This window comes from Vulpes lagopus, chromosome 23 (genome assembly GCF_018345385.1).
Source record: "Vulpes lagopus strain Blue_001 chromosome 23, ASM1834538v1, whole genome shotgun sequence".
NCBI lineage: Eukaryota > Metazoa > Chordata > Mammalia > Carnivora > Canidae > Vulpes > Vulpes lagopus.
This window is the reverse complement of record NC_054846.1, coordinates 20,152,007-20,171,863: the sequence shown is the minus strand read 5'-3', so window position 1 is coordinate 20,171,863 and position 19,857 is coordinate 20,152,007. Positions and strand designations below refer to the sequence as shown.

General features: G+C 43.3%; 1 protein-coding gene across 6 annotated transcripts in view; it reads left to right on the top strand.

The window, feature by feature from the left end:
• The first annotated feature begins 9,588 nt into the window (after positions 1-9,588).
• SMAD1 (SMAD family member 1) overlaps positions 9,589-19,857 on the top strand; it is a 76,946-nt gene continuing 66,677 nt past the window's right edge. For 2 of the 6 annotated variants that reach the window (XM_041738273.1, XM_041738276.1), the window contains exons 1-3: positions 9,589-9,725; positions 10,689-10,918; positions 11,437-11,608. The gene's annotated coding sequence lies outside the window, so the exon portion shown is untranslated. Of the gene's footprint in view, positions 9,726-10,478; positions 10,560-10,688; positions 10,919-11,436; positions 11,609-19,857 lie in introns of those variants that run through there. The other 4 variants (XM_041738275.1, XM_041738271.1, XM_041738274.1 and 1 more) reach the window with 4 other exon arrangements.

Genomic DNA, 19,857 nt, shown 5'->3' with positions numbered 1-19,857 from the left:
ATTGATTGTTTTACAAGTGTTGAACCAGCCTTGTGTCCCAGGGATAAATCCAACTTGGTCATGGTAAATAATTTTCTTAATGTACTGTTGGATCCTATTGGCTAGTATCTTGTTGAGAATTTTTGCATCCATGTTCATCAGGGATATTGGTCTGTAATTCTCCTTTTTGGTGGGGTCTTTGTCTGGTTTTGGAATTAAGGTGATGCTGGCCTCATAGAAATTTGGAAGTACTCCATCTCTTTCTATCTTTCCAAACAGCTTTAGTATAATAGGTATGGTTTCTTCTTTAAACATTTGATAGAATTCCCCTGGGAAGCCATCTGGCCCTGGACTTTTGTGTCTTGGGAGGTTTTTGATGACTGTTTCAATTTCCTCCCTGGTTATTGGCCTGTTCAGGTTTTCTATTTCTTCCTGTTCCAGTTTTGGTAGTTTGTGGCTTTCTAGTAATGCGTCCATTTCCTCTAGATTGCCTAATTTATTGGCGTAGAGCTGTTCATAATATGTTTTTAAAATTGTATTTCCTTGGTGTTGGTAGTGATCTCTCCTTTCTCATTCATGATTTTATTAATTTGGGTCTTCTCTCTCTTCTTTTTCATAAGGCTGGCTAATGGTTTATCTATCTTATTAATTCTTTCAAAGAACCAACTCCTGGTTTTGTTGATCTGTTCCACAGTTTTTCTGGTCTCGATTTCGTTGAGTTCTGCTCGAATCTTTATTAACTCTCTTCTTCTGCTGGGTGTAGGATCTATTTGCTGTTTTTTCTCTAGCTCCTTTATGTGTAAGGTTAGCTTTTGTATTTGAGTTCTTTCCAGTTTTTGAATGGATGCTTGTATTGCGATGTATTTCCCCCTTAGGACTGCTTTTGCTGCATCCCAAAGATTTTGAATGGTTGTATCGTCATTCTCATTAGTTTCCATAAATCTTTTTAATTCTTCCTTAATTTCCTGGTTGACCCTTTCATCTTTTAGCAGGATGGTCCTTAACCTCCACGTGTTTGAGGTCCTTCCAAACTTCTTGTTGTGATTTAGTTCTAATTTCAAGGCATTGTGGTCTGAGAATATGCAGGGGACAATTCCAATCTTTGGTATCGGTTCAGACCCAATTTGTGACCCAGTATGTGGTCTATTCTGGAGAAAGTTCCATGTGCACTTGAGAAGAATATGTATTCAGTTGAGTTTGGATGTAAAGTTCTGTAGATATCTGTGAAATCCATCTGGTCCAGTGTATCATTTAAAGCTCTCGTTTCAAAAAAAAAAAAAAAAAAAAAAGCTCTCGTTTCTTTGGAGATGTTGTGCTTACAAGACCTATCAAGGGTAGAAAGAGCTAGATTGAAGTCACCAAGTATAAGTGTATTATTATCTAACTATTTCTTCACTTTGGTTATTAATTGGTTTAAATATTTGGGAGCTCCCACATTCGGGGCATATATATTGAGGATTGTTAAGTCCTCTTGTTGGATAGATCCTTTAAGTATGAGATAGTGTCCCTCTTCATCTCTCACTACAGTCTTTGGGGTAAATTTTAGTTTATCTGATATAAGGATGGCTACCCCTGCTTTCTTTTGAGGACCATTTGAATGGTAAATGGTTCTCCAACCTTTTATTTTCAGGTTGTAGGTGTCCTGTCTAAAATGAGTCTCTTGTAGACAGCAAATAGATGGGTCCTGCTTTTTTATCCAGTCTGAAACCCTGCGCCTTTTGATGGGGTCATTAAGTCCGTTCACGTTCAGAGTTACTATTGAAAGATATGAGTTCAGTGTCATCATGATATCTATTCAGTCCTTGTTTTTGTGGATTGTTCCACTGAACTTCTTCTTAAAGGGGAATTTTAAGAGTCCCCCTTAAAATTTCTTGCAGAGCTGGTTTGGAGGTCACATATTCTTTCCATTCCTGCCTGTCTTGGAAGCTCTTTATCTCTCCTTCCATTCTGAATGAGAGCCTTGCTGGATAAAGTAGTCTTGGTTGCATGTTCTTTTCATTTAGGACCCTGAATATATCCTGCCAGCCCTTTCTGGCCTGCCAGGTCTCTGTGGAAAGGTCTGCTGTTACCCTAATATTCCTCCCCATAAAAGTCAGGGATTTCTTGTCTCTTGCTGCTTTAAGGATCTTCTCTTTATCTTTGGAATTTGCAAGCTTCACTATTAAATGTCGAGGTGTTGAACGGTTTTTATTGATTTTAGGGGGGATCTCTCTATTTCCTGTATCTGAATGCCTGTTTCCCTTCCCAGATTAGGAAAGTTTTCAGCTAAGATTTGTTCAAATACATATTCTGGCCCTCTGGCCCTTTCAGTGCCCTCAGGAACCCCAATTAAACGTAGGTTTTTCTTCCTCAGGCTGTGGTTTATTTCCCTTAATCTGTCTTCATGGTCTTTTAATTGTTTGTCTCTTTTTTCCTCAGTTTCCCTCTTTGCCATCAACTTGTCTTCTATGTCACTCACTCGTTCTTCCACCTCGTTAACCCTCGTCGTTAGGACTTCTAGTTTGGATTGCATCTTATTCAATTGATTTTTAATTTCTGCCTGATTGGATCTAACTTCTGCAGTCATGAAGTCTCTTGAGTCCTTTATGCTTTTTTTTTTAGAGCCACCAGTAGCTGTATAATGGTGCTTCTGAATTGGCTTTCTGACATTGAATTGTAATCCAGATTTTGTAACGCTGTGGGAGAGAGGACTGTTTCTGATTCTTTCCTTTGAGGTGAGGTTTTCCTTCTAGTCATTTTGCTCAGTGCAGAGTGGCCAAAAACACATTGTATTGGGAAAAGGAGAAAAAGAGAGGAGAGAAAGAAGGAAAGAAAAGAGAAAAATAAAAAAGGAAGAAAAAAAGAAAAAAAGAGAAGAAAAAGAGAAAGAAAAAGAAAGAAAGGGGAAAAAAAGGGTGGGGGGAGGAAAAAAATCAAAAAGAAAAAAAAAAGAAAAAAACCCCACAGGGATGTATCTTCTGATTCTGTATACCTTAAGTCCCTTGACTTCCCCTGGAACTTGTCCGTCTACCTGGTCTTCTGGGGGAGGGGACTGTTGTGCTGATTTTCAGGTGTTAGCACTTGGGGGAGCTGCTCTGCCCCCTGCCTGGTGCAGGGCTCAGTGGGGGTTGTTCACCCCGTGAGGCCCCAGGAGGAACAACCGCAGTGGCGGGGCCAGCTCTGGAGCCCTGGAGTCAGCTCCCGCAGTAACTCTGGGGCTGTCCGTCCGCAGGGCCTGTATGCTCCGGGGCGGGGCCGCTGATCTGCTCAGCTCGGGGCAGGAGCGTCCTCGCTGTCCTGGGCCCTCCCGGCCTCTGCCTGCCCGGGGGGAGGCCGGATCCTGGGCTGTGTCCCCGCGCCCTGTGCTCCGGAGCCTGCGCTGTTGGATTCGCGCTCCCGCCCCGCAGCCCCCTCCGCGGAGCCGCCCCCGAGCCCCTCCGAGCTGCTCCGGGTCCCGCCGTCCCCGCTGCAGCCCTTAGGGAGCTCGGCGCACTCTCCCCGGCGCAGGTGCCTGTTAGTGTCCCAGGGAGCCCTAGGGCATCCCTGCCCTCCTGGGTCCTGCTCTAACTCCCTGCGGGCGCCTTTCTGCCCGGGAAGGTCGGTGCAGCTCCTGCTCCTCCGGGACGGGGCTCTCCTGTCCTGGGGACACTCACCCCGGCCTCAGCCCGGCTCCTCGCGGGGCCCCTCCCCCTTGGAGGCCTTTTGTTTCTTTATTTCTTTTTCCCCGTCTTCCTACCTTGATAGAAGCGCGAACTCTTCTCACTGTAGCATTCCAGCTAGTCTCTCTTTAAATCTCAGGCCGAATTCGTAGATTTTCAGGATAATTTGAAGGTTATCTAGGTAATTTGGTGGGGACAGGTGATTTGGGGACCCTACTCTTCTGCCATCTTGCCCCTCCCTGATATTACTGAACTCTTGACTTCACTTCCCTCATTTGTAAAAATGAAGATTTTGAGCTCAACCAACCCATCCCTCCCAGCTTTCAGAAGGATCTTTGTTTAATGGCTAGGAGATGATGTTGGCTCTTAAAGAACAGGTAGAAATTTGAAAACTAGAGATGCTGGGTTCACATAGAACTATGGAGAAAAATAATCATATTTAAGTGCTTTGGAGGAATACCACTACAAATTTGCTGGTGTTTGTGCAGGAGAATGAAGGAAACCAGGCAGGGTACTTCAAGGGACCTTGAGTACCAGGCCTCAGAGTTGGAAGTCGATTGGGAGGCGCTGCTGACCCACTAAACTGTTTGTTCAGTGGAATGACGTGGACAAACAACTCCTTTTGGGAGATAATTCAGCAATTTGAATGATACAAGGGTCACTGGAGGCATGGAGGAGAGTTGGACACCATAGAGATCTAAGCATGAGATCAAAGTACCTGGGGGCAATGGGAAAGGAGGGACGTGAGAGAGTTTGAAGAAAGATGTGAACATCTTAGGAAAGGAATGAACCTGTGGAAACCACTCCCCATATGATTTAACTGGCAGGGAGTAGATGTGCCAAGTCAGCAGTTTGGGGGGGGGGGGAGCGCACAAACTTGGGTCCAAACATTTATTAGGTGAATTTAGGAACAACAATTTGAACAACACTCAAAAAATTAGGAAGTCAGTCTTTTTACTAACAGTCGAATTTTTTTTTTAGGATTTTATTTATTTATTCGTGAGAGACACAGAATAAGAGGCAAAGACACAGGCAGAGGGAGAGGCAGGCTCCCTGTAGGGAGCTGGATGCAGGACTCGATCCCAGGACCCCGGGATCACACCCCGAGCCAGAGGCAGGGGCGCAACCACTGAGCCACCCAGGTGCCCCAATAATGGTTCAATTAATCGAGGTCAGGTAAGCAGAAAATGCTGTCGCTATATATTCTTTTAGGACTTCAGTAGCATTGATATTCACTGTGAGGTTTTGGGGAATAACAGCATTGAAGTTCTGTGTTGCAGGCAAGTGGAGGAAGAAATAGTCTTCACAGGCCTGTGTCTAGATGCCATAAATACTGTACTGTCTGATGTCACCTGGAAATGGGGTAACCGTGAACAATTCTGCTAAGCAAAGATTATACAATGCTCCACAAACTTCAGGAACTGTGGGAATTCCTACAAAATTTTGTCATGATGATAATTACTGTAAAATGTTCACACAAAACCTGTGGTGCACAGACTGTTATGAAACTCGGAGAAGGGGTAATAATTTTTTGCAAATTCCTCATATTTATAATTAGACATTAGAAGTTTAAATAAATTGAAATAAATAATAAGTGAGAAATTCAGATTTGAGAGTGAAGGCAATCATGAGAAAGAACCATTACTGCAAAGTATGCTCTATTTTAAGAAAAACACCAATTGGAATTTTCACAGCAGTTCAGTTAGATATTTAATTCCTTCAGCAAATATTTGAGTGTCTCCTGTGATAGGTCTGTGTAAACTTTGGGCATGCAGTGGGGAAACACTTGACAAGGTTCCCATCCTCATATTACTTAGAAGGCAGGTAGGGTCTTCCCACTGATATTCAAAACAGCGTGCCTAAACACATTCCTAACTCTAAGCAGCCAGAAGTTTTCTGGAGTAAAGGTGTGATGAGAGAATAGAAGAATTTCAACATAAAAAATTCATAATTTGCACTTTTCCCTCAACAATAGTTATCATTGGAACATTCCTTTTTAGTGTGGAATACCACACCAATGATCCTTGGTCAGCTCATTCCAGGGGAATTGATTCATTTAAATTCACTTAAGGGGTTGCTACACAAACCCTACATGACATTTATTTTTCTATTGAGTAGAACCATCTCTTAACATAAATTTGGGGGGGGGGGTTCATATTTTGCACATTTAGTATTTGCAGCCAATTTTAAGGGCTCACCTTATTGATAAATGATTAGTAGTTGTGTTTTGGTTTTGTTTTCATTTTTTAAGCAGGCTAGCTCAATAAGAGAATTAGTTTGCCTTTGGTGACTTGATACCTCTTTTTCTCTGAGGAGACTGTCCTCTTCCCTGCCTTACCCACCTACTTTCTCTGGCCACACCACTAGATCTTGGCATCACCCCAAACTGCCCCAGCTCCATAATTTCAAGCATCCCATTCCCAGACTGTTCCTATTATTTGGGAGTGAGTCTCAAATCTGGCGATTCTTGGACTCCATTAGGACCTTCAATCCATTGATCTTATCACCTTTCCTTTGTCTTCTACTCCTTTATATCCTCACCTCCCTCGCTCCCACAGCCCACCCCAGCCTCTCCCCTGCCCACATTCTCTGCTCTCTGACCCTCTTTCCCTCCATCACACTTACCTGCAAAACCCTAGTGCTGTCCCCTCAGGCTGACCAGGCTGTAGAAAAGTCCACAGCCCTGCTGAGTGTTCTTGCTTTGCATTCATGACCATTAACCTCAAATCGGCACTTACTAGCACTGCCTGGCAATCCTACCGTATTTGCGTAGTTCATTTGCTCTGAAACTCTCCCAGAAGCTAACTCTTTCATATCTGCTTCTCTTTTCCAACCTCCATAATCTCTCCTACCCTAACCATTCTCAGGAAGTAGGGTTCTTCACTAAAATAAGAGAAGTAGTAGAAGAGAACTTCCCTGTGTTCCCGCCTGGGCAGCTACCAGCACAGGTGCACCTGGTCCACACACTGTCTTCCCTCCTGTGTCTAGCTTCTCCCTGCATCACTGCACTGGCCTCCTGGCTCATCTGCGATTGAATGAAGTAAACTCAGGTTCAGGGACTTTGCACTTGTTCTTCACTCTGCTTGGGAGTTTGGTGACCCTCCTCCTAGATCAGTGGCATGCTCTCTGTCTTCCTTCAAGACCTCTTTGTTAGGGAGCTTTGCCCTACCCCTATAGACATAGCACCCACCCCTGCTCCCAATCCCTCCTACCTTGCTTCTTCCTTCCCATGTACCACCCACCACCTAGAATATTTGTGTATTTATTCATTATTTATCTTCTTTGATGAGAGCAGGGATTTTTTATCTGTGTAGTTTGTAACTATATGCCCTGTAATTAGAACAGTGCCTCACACATTTGTTCGTTCGTTCATTCATTCATTCATTCAGCAGGTGTTTAATAAGCTCCTACTGGGTGTCAGATACTGTTCTAGGCTCTAAGAGAATAGCAATGAACCGAACAGACCAAAAGTCCTGTTCTTTCAGCTAAGTAGTTAGGTAGTGATAGGGAAAGAGGATTACAAAACATGTGTGTTTGGGAGGGGTAGGTAAAAGTTTAGATAGAGTGGCCAGGCTGGGTCTCATTGAGAGAGGAACAGTTGGATGAAGACCTGCGAGAGGTGAGGGAAGGCCCACAGCCATGTGGGAAGGGCTTTCCAGGGAGGAGACAGCTACTGTGGAGGCCCTGAGATGGGATTGGACTCAGGTTGCTCCAGGACTTGTGAGGAGGCCAGGTTGACTTGAGGAAGTAAGCAAGGGAGAGAGTAGGAGATCAGGTAGGAGTTGGGAGCACAGATCAGGGAGGGCTTTGTACACATGGTGAGAACTCTTACTTGAATGAAATGGGGAGCCAAGGGAAGGTTTTCTGATACAATGATATCAATACACAAGCCATATTCAAGCTTTGACAATTGTCCAAATAACGTCCTTTTTTGAAAAAAGTATCCAATTTTTTATTGCCATTTGAAGAAATAACTTGGTAAAATCAAATTGCATAGCATATGCAGTGTTAATAATTGTCATTTGTGGCTACCAGAACTGCACTAAGCAAGGTCATGTGTAGGTTAAAATGTAATAATTTTATAATTTTTATAAATAAAAAGTGAGTTTTATTGTCGTTGCATAGCTTCTCCCACAATCCTGGGTCCAATTAAGGATCACACACTGCATTTAGTTGCTGTATCTTTTTAAAACAGCTTTATTGAAACAAAATTCACACGCCATCTAATCTACCCATTTAAAGTGCATGATTCAATGGCTTTTAATATATCCACAGAGTTGTGTAACTACCATCACTGACTAATTTTGTAACATTTTTTACACGCCCCCCCCCCCCAAAGAAACACGATAACCTTTAGCTATCGCTCTTCCTCGATCTCCCTGTCCTCCCAAACATAGGCAACCACCATTCTACTTCCTGTCTGTACAGATGGGCCAATTCTGGGTATTTCAATATGAATCAAATATGTGGGCTTTGTATCTGGCCTCTTTCATGTGATACAATATTTTCCAGGTTCATTCATGCAGCATGTGTCAGTATCTCATTCTTGTTAATGACTGAATAATGTTCCATTGTGTATACAGCACATTCTATTTATCAGGGAAGGGTTTTGAGCAGAGGAGTGACCTGATCTGAGTGGCATTTCACAAGGCTCAGGCCAGCTGTTGTCTCAAGGAGCAGAGAATGATGAACTGTGTCAAATGCTGCTTTTAGGGAAAATAAGATGAGGCCCAAGACTTGACCGGTAAGTGCTCAACTAGCTTAACAAAGAGATGAACTGAGATATTCTGATCTATAATTTACAAAGTGTTGTATGTCTTATGGGGCTTGTTGCATTTCCTTTGAATAATTAAACATGGAATGCAGAAATAAATTAAGAACTATGAATTTAAAATAGAATGTGGACACGTAAAGGTGCATGAACAATTGGAGAGTACCATTAACTGACTTCGGTCTTTGGTATTTTCTTTATATTGGTGGTAATGGTTCTTTGAGTTCGTGAGAAATTTATTCCTCAGAGTAATTATTCCTCTCTAAACATAACTCAACATTATGGTAATTATCCAAGATTTCATGCCAGCTTCCAGAGAGCTAGCCAAGGGAAAAATTAATTCTTACAAAAGATATGTTCGATGTCGATGCAGATCAGGTTAGATGCGAGCCAGCCTGTTTTTATTTTAGGGGGTTGGTGTCATATAAAAAGATGATAGAAATTGGACCAAAAGTCGAGTTCCATTGTGGCATCTGCCATTACTTAGAACAACCACGTTACCCACTCAAGGCATCACACACTGAACTGGCCCAAAACACGAAACATTGATGCGGGTGTAAGCACATGCGGTAGCACTAGGCTGTCCGATTCTGGGTCCGTGCAACTTCTGGGGCATGCAGAAGTGAAGGGCAATGGAAACTGGACATGAAAGAAGAGGTCAGAGAAAGAGAATGGTCGGAGCTGCGCTCCGCGGGTGCGCTGGTGGCGTTCGGAGGGCGCGGCAGACGGCCGATGAGTCGTTCAGAAACTAAAAAAGACTAAACGTCGAACTTCACGGGAGGATAACGCAGCGCGTCCGCTCCGCCGGGACTCCAGGAAGCAGGGGCCAGAAGGCTGGGTTCTTCTCCTTGGAGTAAACGGGGCGTGGGGCCGGGGGCGGGCTGGGGGAGGCGGGAGCAGGGAGGTGGCCGGCCCCGCGGCCCCGCGGCCCCGCGCTCGCGCTAAGCGGCCGGGAATTTGGAGAGGATCCCTGGTCGCGCGGCGGCGGCGGCGGCGGCGGCGGCGGCGGCGGCGGCGGCGCGCGGGTGCGCGTGTGAGCAGGCGAGCGAGCGAGCGTGCGGGCGGGCGGGCGAGTGCGCCGGCTGTTGGCAGCCGCGGAGTGGAGGCTGGGCGGCTCCGACTCCCTGACGCCAGCGCGACCAGATCAATCCAGGCTCCGGGAGCGAGCGGGCGGGCGGGCGGGCGGGCGGAGGAAGCAGAGGCCGAGCGGCCGAGCCCGGGCCGAGGCGCGGGGAGGCACCCTGCGAGCGCAGCGCCCCGCCGGCCGGACCGGGGCCGCGGGACCCCGCTCGTCCGGCCCCTCGTGCGCCCGCGCGGACGGGCGCGCCGCCAACCCGGTAAAACGAAACAGACCCGAACCCAACTTTCTCCTTGGCCGCGTCCCCGCCCTCCTTCGGCGCCCAGCGCTTTGCAGCGCCGCCGCCGCCTCCCGTGGGGTGAGCGCGGGCCCGCGGGCTGCCGCGGCTACGCGGGGCCGGTGACGCGGGCCGCGGCGGGCAGGGGGCTCTTCCCCGCGTGGGGCGGACCGGCCCCCCCCATGATGGCGCCTCCCGGCCGCTCCGAGGAGCGGACCTGCCACCGCCTCCTGCCGAGGCGCCCAGCCGGCCAGGCGGGGCTCGGCGCCGTCCTCCTCGCGTCTTTGTTGGCTCTGCGGTGGGGAAGCCGCGCTCCTCCGCCCGAGCCTCTCCCCGGCGCCGGCCGCCGCGGGACCTGCGCTCCCGCCCTCTTCCCTCCGCCCGCTCCGCGATCTCTTTCCCTTTCCGCAGCCGGGCCGAGGCCCGTGCGCGCCGCCCGCGGCCCCATTGTGTCCCGCCGGCCCGGGCGACCCTTGCGGGAGCTGGGGGGCGGCTGGGGGGGCGGCCGCGGGGCGCTGCCCTCTGCGCGGTCGGCGCCGGCCGAGCGGGGCCGGTCCAGGGGCCCCCGGGGGCCCGCGCGCCTCCGCATCCCGCACCGGGTCCTTTCCCTGCCCCAGCGAGCCTCTTGGGGGTCGAGGTCAAGGAAAGTTCGCACCGAAATTCCCTCTAATTTATTCAAAGGCTTGGCGGCGGCGCGTTTTTTTTTTTTTTTTTTTTTTTTCCCCTCCTCTCTTCCGCCTACACCCCGTGCGCCTCCAGGAGTCGTCTCATTCCTTTCCCTTTACCGGATCCGATTGCCTCACTGCATGTGTATTTGTGAGTTCGCTGTTGAACAACTGTTCATTTACTCCGCTCGCCGCCTTTGTTAGTGTTTCTCGGGCTGGTTGCTGGAGGACGGTGGGGGGAGTGGGTGTGAGCGAGACCGACGTGGGCTTGTTTTTCTAGTTGCTTCATACACACGAAGGCTTAAAGGGAGAACGTTTCCTTGATGCGCTTTAGGAAGGGAGGAGGAACCAACGCCTGCCGGATCCCACAACTACAGTAGCTGCGGCTTTTGTTTATTTTGAGGCTCATGCGATTTTCCCATCTACTGTGCAAGACAGCCCGTGAGACGCTTCCCTTCTGAAAATCGAGGCACGTCTCAGAACCATCTTCTTGAGAAAAGCATCGTTTTCGTGAGTGCTGTGGCAACCGGCCTTCCCTCCCCCTCTTCCCTTCCTGTTCTCTTCTTTTCCATTGTATCCGAAGTTTCAAAGCATGTGGAATGATACAGAAGTTGCATGATGTCACTCTGTCATCCTGTTGCTGGAACTCCTAGCACCTAAATCTCAGAATGCCTTCGTTTCAGAGCATTTCTTGCTCTCCTTGCCCGTGGTGATAACATGCTTAGGTTCAGTAACACAATAAGAAAACTGTTCTCGGCCCCTATTGACTTTTCATGTTGTTTATAATTACCACTTTACGTTTTATTGGAAGTATGTGAGCTGTATTGGAACCACTGTTTCAAAAAAAAAAAAAAAAAAGGTAGTGACAGGACCCATGTTCAGGGACCCAGCATTTTCAAGTAGTATAAATATTTCGCATCAGTGTTCTTCTGATGTAGGTGCCAGGCCTACCTATGCTGAAATGATTAAGGTGGTTGTCGTACTCCCTCTCTCTTTCCCATTTGCAGTTACTTGATATTTCTCTGCAGGTGGTGTACATTTGTGTGATACTGCAATTCTTAGGAAACTGTAACCAGGGTCGTGAGAGATGATTTTCTAGAAGTGGGTGATGCCAGAGCCTCTGGAGGATCCAGACAAGATCGGGTTTCTTCTGAGTGTAGGGATTTGTCCTTGATTTAGTTTTGACCCCTCCGACCATAGGTATGTAACCAAATACGTTTTTCCTTTTTGCAGTATCCATTGGTTTTATACCCTTGAAGAGTGGATGACCTTTGCATTTTAGAGAAATGACCATTTTATAGGTATTTGAAAATGTTAACCTCTTACATTCTTGGAATTTAAGTAGATTTTTCCCTACGAAATTCATTGAAGCATTATGTCAGTCTCATTCCCCCCCCCACCCCCATACATTTGTTAGTTAAAAACTAAATTTCAGTTTGTGATTCTGATTTATAGTAATTCTGGGCTAAAGATAAAATTTAATGACTTGGTTAGATAAGAAAAAGAAGAAACTGGGGTGTAATTAGATGACTATGTTTAAGCTGTAGTCACCTACATAATCAAGGCCAAGTTGTGTGTGTATAAAAGATCTCATTTGTGTAGTCTTACAAGGCTAATGGAGGCATCATTGAGGCTTTATAAATAATGTAAGTTGTGTATAATGTAGAGTCTCCAGAGACAGCAGAGAAAGCATCATTACCAGCCTTTTCAACCTGCTTGAGATCTTAAATTGATTTACAGCACTGAACTGGTGCAAAATGATACATCAGGATGACATGGGGTCAGCCTGTAAAAGTCTATGATGTCAGCCTATTAGTTCAGTCATCATAATTAAACCATATTACAGGGGCAGCTAAGCAGGAGTCTGGCGTTATGCTTCAGATATGGGTGGTACATGGATTTTGTTTATAGTGGAAAGGCTGAGCTGACCAGGAACCCAAGTGTTTCTGAAAGAGGGAAAGGCTTACAGAACTCTGAATTTCTGAAGAAATTTAAAATAAATGAAAGGATGTTCAATCTGCATTGTCTAGCTTTACGTTTGGTAGTGGAGAAACAGATGCATTGGGGGTTCTGATAAGAACTTTTGCAGCTCTTATAGTGAACCAGGCTTCATATGAGCTTGAATTTAACGTGGTCTTAGGGACTTTCTAAAGTATCAGAGGACCACATTCTTCTTATCTCTGGTCCTGTCATTAGCACTGAGTTGCACTGTATTGATGTATCAGTTGGCATGTTTTTTCTTAACTAGCCACAGTTACCAGGTCTCCACTGAAAGCAAAGATATTTGAATTGAACATAGGAACAATTTAGGAAAAGAAGACTCTTGTTTTTTGTTGAAATTTCTGGCAATCTTTATTCAGTTTATGGGTCATCTGGGGAGGTACTATCCAATAAAACAGCTATAGCTATATATCAGTATTTAAATGTTAGTAAAATTAAAATTTATTTTCTCAGTAGAACTAGCCACATGTGGCTTGGGGCTACCATATTGGACAATGTATGTGGAACATTTCCGTTATCACAGAAGGGTCTGCTGGACAGGGCTGCTCTAGGACTTTTACTTCTTTTCCTTTCTACTCTTTCAGCTACTTCTCTGCTTACTACTTCTAATGAGCTTGTGGGGTCAGGAAAAGGAGATGTATCATTAATTTTTCCACCTACTACTTGCTCTTGATAAAATAAAAAACAATTTGGAGGGGATCCCTGGGTGGCTCAGCGGTTTAGCCCCTGCCTTTGGCCCAGGGCGCGATCCTGGAGTCCTGGGATCGAGTCCCACGTCGGGCTCCCGGCATGGAATCTACTTCTCCCTCCTCCTGTGTCTCTGCCTCTTTCTCTCTCTCTATGTCTATCATAAATAAATAAATGAATCTTTCAAAAAAGAAAGTTTGGAAATGATAATTGAAGTACGGGATGAAATGAGGTTGATTTTTCTCTGGATCATATTTATCATAATGGTTAGGTACACAAAAGTCGATACCATGCTCATACCTTTTTTAAGCCCCAAAACTTACCTAAGTACTGTTATCACATTTTACAGGCAAAGAAATTTGAGTTCAGAATGATTCAGTGTCTTGCCTCAGGCCATATAACTAGTGAGTGATTATGATTTATAATCTTACCTGGGATATGACAGACAATTTGACTCTAGAACCTCACTTTTAACTATGTATGTATATATATTTTTTAAATGTATATTTATATGTATATTCTGTCTAGAATATTCCAATATTCATTGTTCTGGGCTTTACCATTCCAGTATAGACATTTTTTAGGTTTTTAGACAAATCTGCCCTCTGTTGTGCTTTTCTAGGCTGTCTTCTTGTGTTGTCTTATTTTGCGTGCTTAAGAAAAAACATAATGTTTACATTATACAGTATCTAAGCAGAACATAATTAGAAGAATAAATCTGACAAAAAAGTAATGCATTTCAAAGCTGAATTATATTCATCTCTGCTTTTCTGAATAATTCCTGCCACTTTCCCTTGTGTGTTTCTTGTGATATTACAAGCTGATGGTAGTGAAAAGTTCTAGTAGTACAGTTTATCTCATCAAAATTAGTCTTCTCTTAGCTGCTGAACACTGTACTTTGAGATGAAAACAGTTCATGGCAAATCATGGAAATTTTTTTCCACATTTAATCTCTACTTTTGTGTAGTCTTGCAGTTACTCTTTTTTTGGTCAGGCTGTTTAAGAATCTGATGAAACCATGGATCCAATATCTGGTCATTCCCATCCTCCAATCCAAAGATGTTTATATTCCCTGGTGAGCTTGTATACACAAGTACCCAAGTTGCATGATATTTCAGGTGAAGGACATCCATGGGCAGCCTTGCCAAGTGCATTCATAAACATTGAGAGTGTAATTTCCTTTGTAGAGAATAGAGATATTTAGTGTTAAAAGCTGCTTTGAAGATTTCCTAATCCCGTTAGTTCACATCAAGTTGAGCAATCTGAGGCCCAGAGAAGATTGCTGATTGGCCTAGAGTCACCCACCTAAGTAACAAGAAGAGAGAAAGCCAGAACCCGGATCACTCTTATTGTTGTTGAGTTCTCATTTGTTTAACCTTTCCTGTTATACTCACTCTGTTCCTAAGGCTTTGGTCTGAGCATATCCAGCGTAATTTGGGGAGGGGAGGAAAGAATTTTTGGCATGGTATTGACTTCTGTGTACCTAACCATTTAGATGAATAGGAATCAAGTCTGACCACCTCCAAGAGATGTTTTTTACAGATTAAAATTGACTTTTTTTTTTCATTTTAGAGATGGAAAAGAAAATTTCTGTGTCTCATGTAATCAGTGGGACCTTTCTAGAAAATGGGAGATCCAAGATTGTACAAAGATCACATTAAATCAGGCAGTTCTGCTATATGAATTTTCTCTCTTGACTCTCAAAAAGAAATCCCATTCTTAACCAAAAGCTAAAGTTTGGAGTATTTAAGGAAGCAGCCAGTAGATACTAGGGAGAGAATTGGAAAGGTCTGAGGAGAAGGATAATTTACATGCAGAGGGTAGAGGAATTTGATGTTAAATCATAAAATGAGACTGATGAAGTGTCCTCTGTAATGGTACTTTTAAGTGTGGTTTTACTGTTCTTTTTTCTTTCTCTCTTTCTCTAGCAGACTACTGGTTTATTATAAAGGATTCAACTCAGGAATAGCCAGATGGAAGAAGTGCACAGGGCAAGATACAGAGGAAGGGACAAAGAGCTTCCATGTCCTCTCCAGGCATGCCACTCTCCCAGCACTTTGTTGTGTTCAACAACTGGGGAGCTCTGGTTTTACTTTTTGTACTGAGATTAGCAGGGGATGCTTTGATAACAAATAGGGGCATCACCTTTTGCCTCCAAACTTAAACCTCTTGGCTCTTTATATTCCTTTTCTGCTATTACCTGGCAGTGCAGATAGTGGTGATTTGTCACCTGATTTGCAGCAAAAACACCTGAAATATTTTTTACAGTCCGGAGGAACTTCTTTAAAAAAAAAAAAAAAAAAAAAAAAGGCAAAGCGAAGTAGCATGAATGTAGCTTAAAATCTAAATTAAAATTTTCATTTTGGTATGCATTATTAAGATGGAGTCAATTTTAGAGATGTACAACAAGTCCTGTCAGTTGAAAAAGTAACATTTACAGCTAATTGCTGGCTGATTAGCAGAAATGAACAGGTCTGTAGAACATTCGTTTATGTAAAAGAGGCTATTTTTTAGACAGAAAATGTCAAGACTTTCATAAATAGTTCAACTCCAGTGATCACATCAGAGTTCAAGGAAGGTGCTGGGAACTGCAGTATTTGAGCAATTTTACATCTTTACAGTTTTTGTTAGAAGCTCAAATCAGAACTCCTGTCAAGACTCCCTCTTGAAAATAAAGCATCCAACTTTTGAAGGTTTGAGGGAATCCTTACCTGGCCATTTCCCCTGAATCCCTGCTCAGTTCTAGTATTCAGATCAGGAGCTTTGTTCCCTTGTTAAGATCCCAGGTCCATGGTGTGGTAGATTGGTTTCTTAACTAATTTTCTTTAGACAATAATCCTGAATTTAAAGAAAGAACACATATGTACAGCAGTTAATTATGTATCTATATGCTGTTGAGCTCAGAATATAAATAAGTATTTACTATGTCATATTTACAAAAAGGAGGATAGAGGGGTCTAGCTATTGATTCAAAAATATATTTATATACATAATTTTTAAATGCTTTATTTGTAGTTTCTCCTTAATTTTAGGTTAGCTGTACTATATTTTTTTCCTATAATCTCAGATGGTTAGGGTATAGTTACTTAAACTGTTCAATCATTTTCCTTTCCTTGTCTATCTTTTGTGGTTTCTTTGCGGTGTACTTACGCAAAGTGGAAGTATTTCAGACCTTTAAGGTTTTTTTCTTTTGGTTTCAAACACCACAAGCAAAAAAAAAAAGGAGGGGAACTAATTATCTTTTAAGTATTATAATTAGGAATTAAGTATAGTTAGCTAAATGCATATTTTATTTGCTTAGATTGAAAGAAAACATCTTTTTTGATGGAAGGAGGGGTATTACATATACCATTAATTTGATAATTTTGATGCAGTATTATAGTGAGTATACACTTCATTTATTCCCTTGAATATTTGTTAGTTCTGAGTGGCTCAATAATTAGAAGACACACAAAAATGAAAAATTGAATAAAACAACATTGTAAGAGTTGTTACAAGATAATGTAGGAGAAAGTTGGACAAACAACTCACACGAGGCCATTGTGGTATGGAAGGACATGTAGATTGGCATAGGTAGGAGGGAGAAACATCCTAGGTAGCGCAGTGATACGGGAGACCAGGGAGGCTAAGCATGAGTGCTGAGGATTTCTACAGCAGGACTGTCCCAGCAGAACTTTCTGCAGTGATGGAGATGTTTGCTATCTACACTGTCCAGTATAATAGCTGCTAGCCATAGTGGCACTTAAAATGTGGCCAGTGCAACTGAAGGGAGTTGCATTTTTAAATTTTTATTATGTTATATTTAAACATAACAAACTGTTTATCCTGTGGCTATCCTGTTGGACAGCACAGATCTAGTGGCTAGTGAGCAGCCCTGCCTCACCACAAGGGCTATTCCCGATGGGGCTCAGTATGCTGAGGTGGAAGACACATTCAGAAAGGTTAAGTTGGGGTGAGAATTTGAGTACAGGGCCAGAATAAGAAAGCATTGGGAAGTCAATGAAGGGGAACGTGCAGTGAGGATTGGAGAAAGTAGGGCCTGGATGCCAGGAGAATAATAGGAAAGCTATTTAGTTACCTATGTGGTATGAGATGGGTTTTGTGAGCAAAAAAACAGTTGGTGATTATTTGGCTATAGAGTAATGGGAGAGAGGTATCAGAGAGTATTCTTGTTTCTAATCAGAGTGACTAGAAAATTAATGTTAAGTCTTTTTTTAACTGAGCCTCCCAGGTGCCCTAATAAAGTCTTTTCATAAGAATAAGGAAGAACTGGTTGTGGAAGGAATAGAGATTGAATGTCAAATTAAGGTGGGATATCTAAGTACAAACATCCTCTAGGCCAGTTGGAGATCTATAACCAAAGCTTCGGGAAGGGCTTAGAGCTTCACTTCACATGTAGATTCTTAGGAGTCCTCTCCTGGAAATGATGGTTAAACCACTAAGAATGGATACGTATTCTGAGGACACCATGGAAAAGAAAGAGCTGGTGGGTTGAGTCTTAAGTCCACAATTGGGAATTAGTAGAAGGAAGAGGCGTGTTTGAAGTGGTTGGAAGAAGAAACTGGAAGAAGGATGTGGGGTCAGAGGAGCAGCAAACCCAAAAAGTCTAGAGAAGAGAGATTCCAGAAGGAGGTACAGAGTGGGAAAATGTTGTATGGTTTATGGCAAAGGAGAAAAGGTCAGGGTAATGAAGTGAATGGAGGTATGAAGAGATGCAGAACATATTAACAAATGAGAAGTAGATTCTCAAAAGCCCTTGCATGCGTGACTTATATTTCAGAATAGATGCCATTGCGTTGATTCCGAAGTTGAAGCAAAGAAGTTAATGGACAGAGAGCAATTAAAGATGATGGAATTAGTGATCTGAAGCACAGGTGACAAAATATTAACCACGGTAAGGAGGGAGAGTTGTCTGAGAAAGAAGCAGAATGGAGTCTGAGTTAGAAGAAAGGAGATGATGGAGTGTGTGCCAGCTTGCCCTGACTTTCCTAGTGGTGTGGGAGGCGAGCCCCTTCACCGGCATGGTGAGGTGGACGACTTAGCAAATGGTACTGGAAGAATAATGCAGAAGTTTCGAAAGAACCGTTGTAGGTAGTGTGCCAGGGAATCTGGAAAATTCAAAGTCTAAGCAGCAAGGGCAAAGCCTGGTGGGAAGTTTGATGTGGCTGTGAACTAGGTTATTGTTACTTTCTGGGGTAACTTGATGGCCTGATAGTTAGATAGGAGAGAAATGTTGGCAAAGAGGATTCTGGCCTAGCCATAGAAATCAGTTAAGAGACGAGGCTCTAGAGTCAGATTGGCTGGATTTCAGTCTAAGCCTGAAGACTTACTTGCTTTTTATAGCTTTGGGGGAAGCTGAAGCTATCATTCGCTTTGGTACCTCGCTTGTCCTCATCTGAAAAATAGAGATATAATAGTATCAGCCTCAGGATTGATAGGAAGATGAAATGAGTTATACTTTCATATTTCATCTAATCTAAGATGCTAATTATTTCATCGCACTATTTCATGTACTACTTGAGGGGAAAAAAAACCCTGTCAATTAGATATGACTTAGCCATCAATTGTATAGTTCCTGGTTTCAGAGGTGATCAAAAGGGAGAGAGGGGAGGTGCATTTATGTCAGTGTAGGATTTGGTGTATTATAAGCATTCAGAAAATGTTAGCTTTTTTTTTTGTTTTTTTAAGGTTTTATTTATTTAATCGAGAGAGAGAGAGACAGAGACAGAAGCAGAGACACAGGCAGAGGGAGAAGCAGGCTCCATGCAGGGAGCCTGACGTGGGACTCGATCCCGGGTCTCCAGGATCACGCCCTGGGCTGTAGGCGGTGCTAAACCGCTGAGCCACCCGTGCTGCCCAACGTTAGCTGTTTGTAAAAATTAATGTGACTTTAGAATCTAGAATGTTAATAAGAGCCGTATTGAATCCAATCTAGATTAAGGGTCACAGGTTATAAGGAGTCTAATGGACTTAAATGAATTGAGAAGAGTTAAGCAATGGGAATCCTGGTAATGAAATTTGAAATATCAAGTTTGGGAATTTGTAGATGGAGCATTTCCCTGATAATTGTAGATAAAGGTTTTTGAGAAAAATATGGTAATTGAACTAAGAGAAGAATGCTGCTTAATGATTTAAAGAAGTTACTTAAATTGCCCAGAGCTTTTAAAGATAAGTATTCAAATTTATCTGTGGTTTTTTTTTTTTTATAGCATTCATTAGTGTTACATTTTTTTTTTCTAGTGGAGTAATACACTGTGCTCAGTGTAGAACGATTCTGGCATGGATTCTTATCATAGTGTCAGAAGGAAAGGGGGAGATTGATTCATGCCATTTTATCAAGAGACAGGAGAGGGTAATTAATAGCCAGCTATAGAGCCCTTTTAAATGTGGAAGGCAGAAACAATAAAGGAAAATTTTATAGATTTGACAGCAATTATGTGGCCAAATACAAACAACCAAACATGGACTCATAAATACAACTTTTTAGGTGACATATTTGCAGCAAGTTTCTGTTCTATTTAAGAAACTTCTAAAAATCAATCACCACCCCTAAAAAATGAAATTGGTGAAGGACATGAACAAATAATTTAAAACATACATGAAATGATGATAACTACTATTAAAAAAAGGTTCTCCTGTGTCCTGATCAGATTCTTCACTGGAGTAAGGATGATATCTCTTTTACTTTATTGAGTTATTCTTTGTGTGCCAGGAAGTATCGGCCTGGGAAAACTGTTTTTTTTTTTTTTTCATTGAAGCCC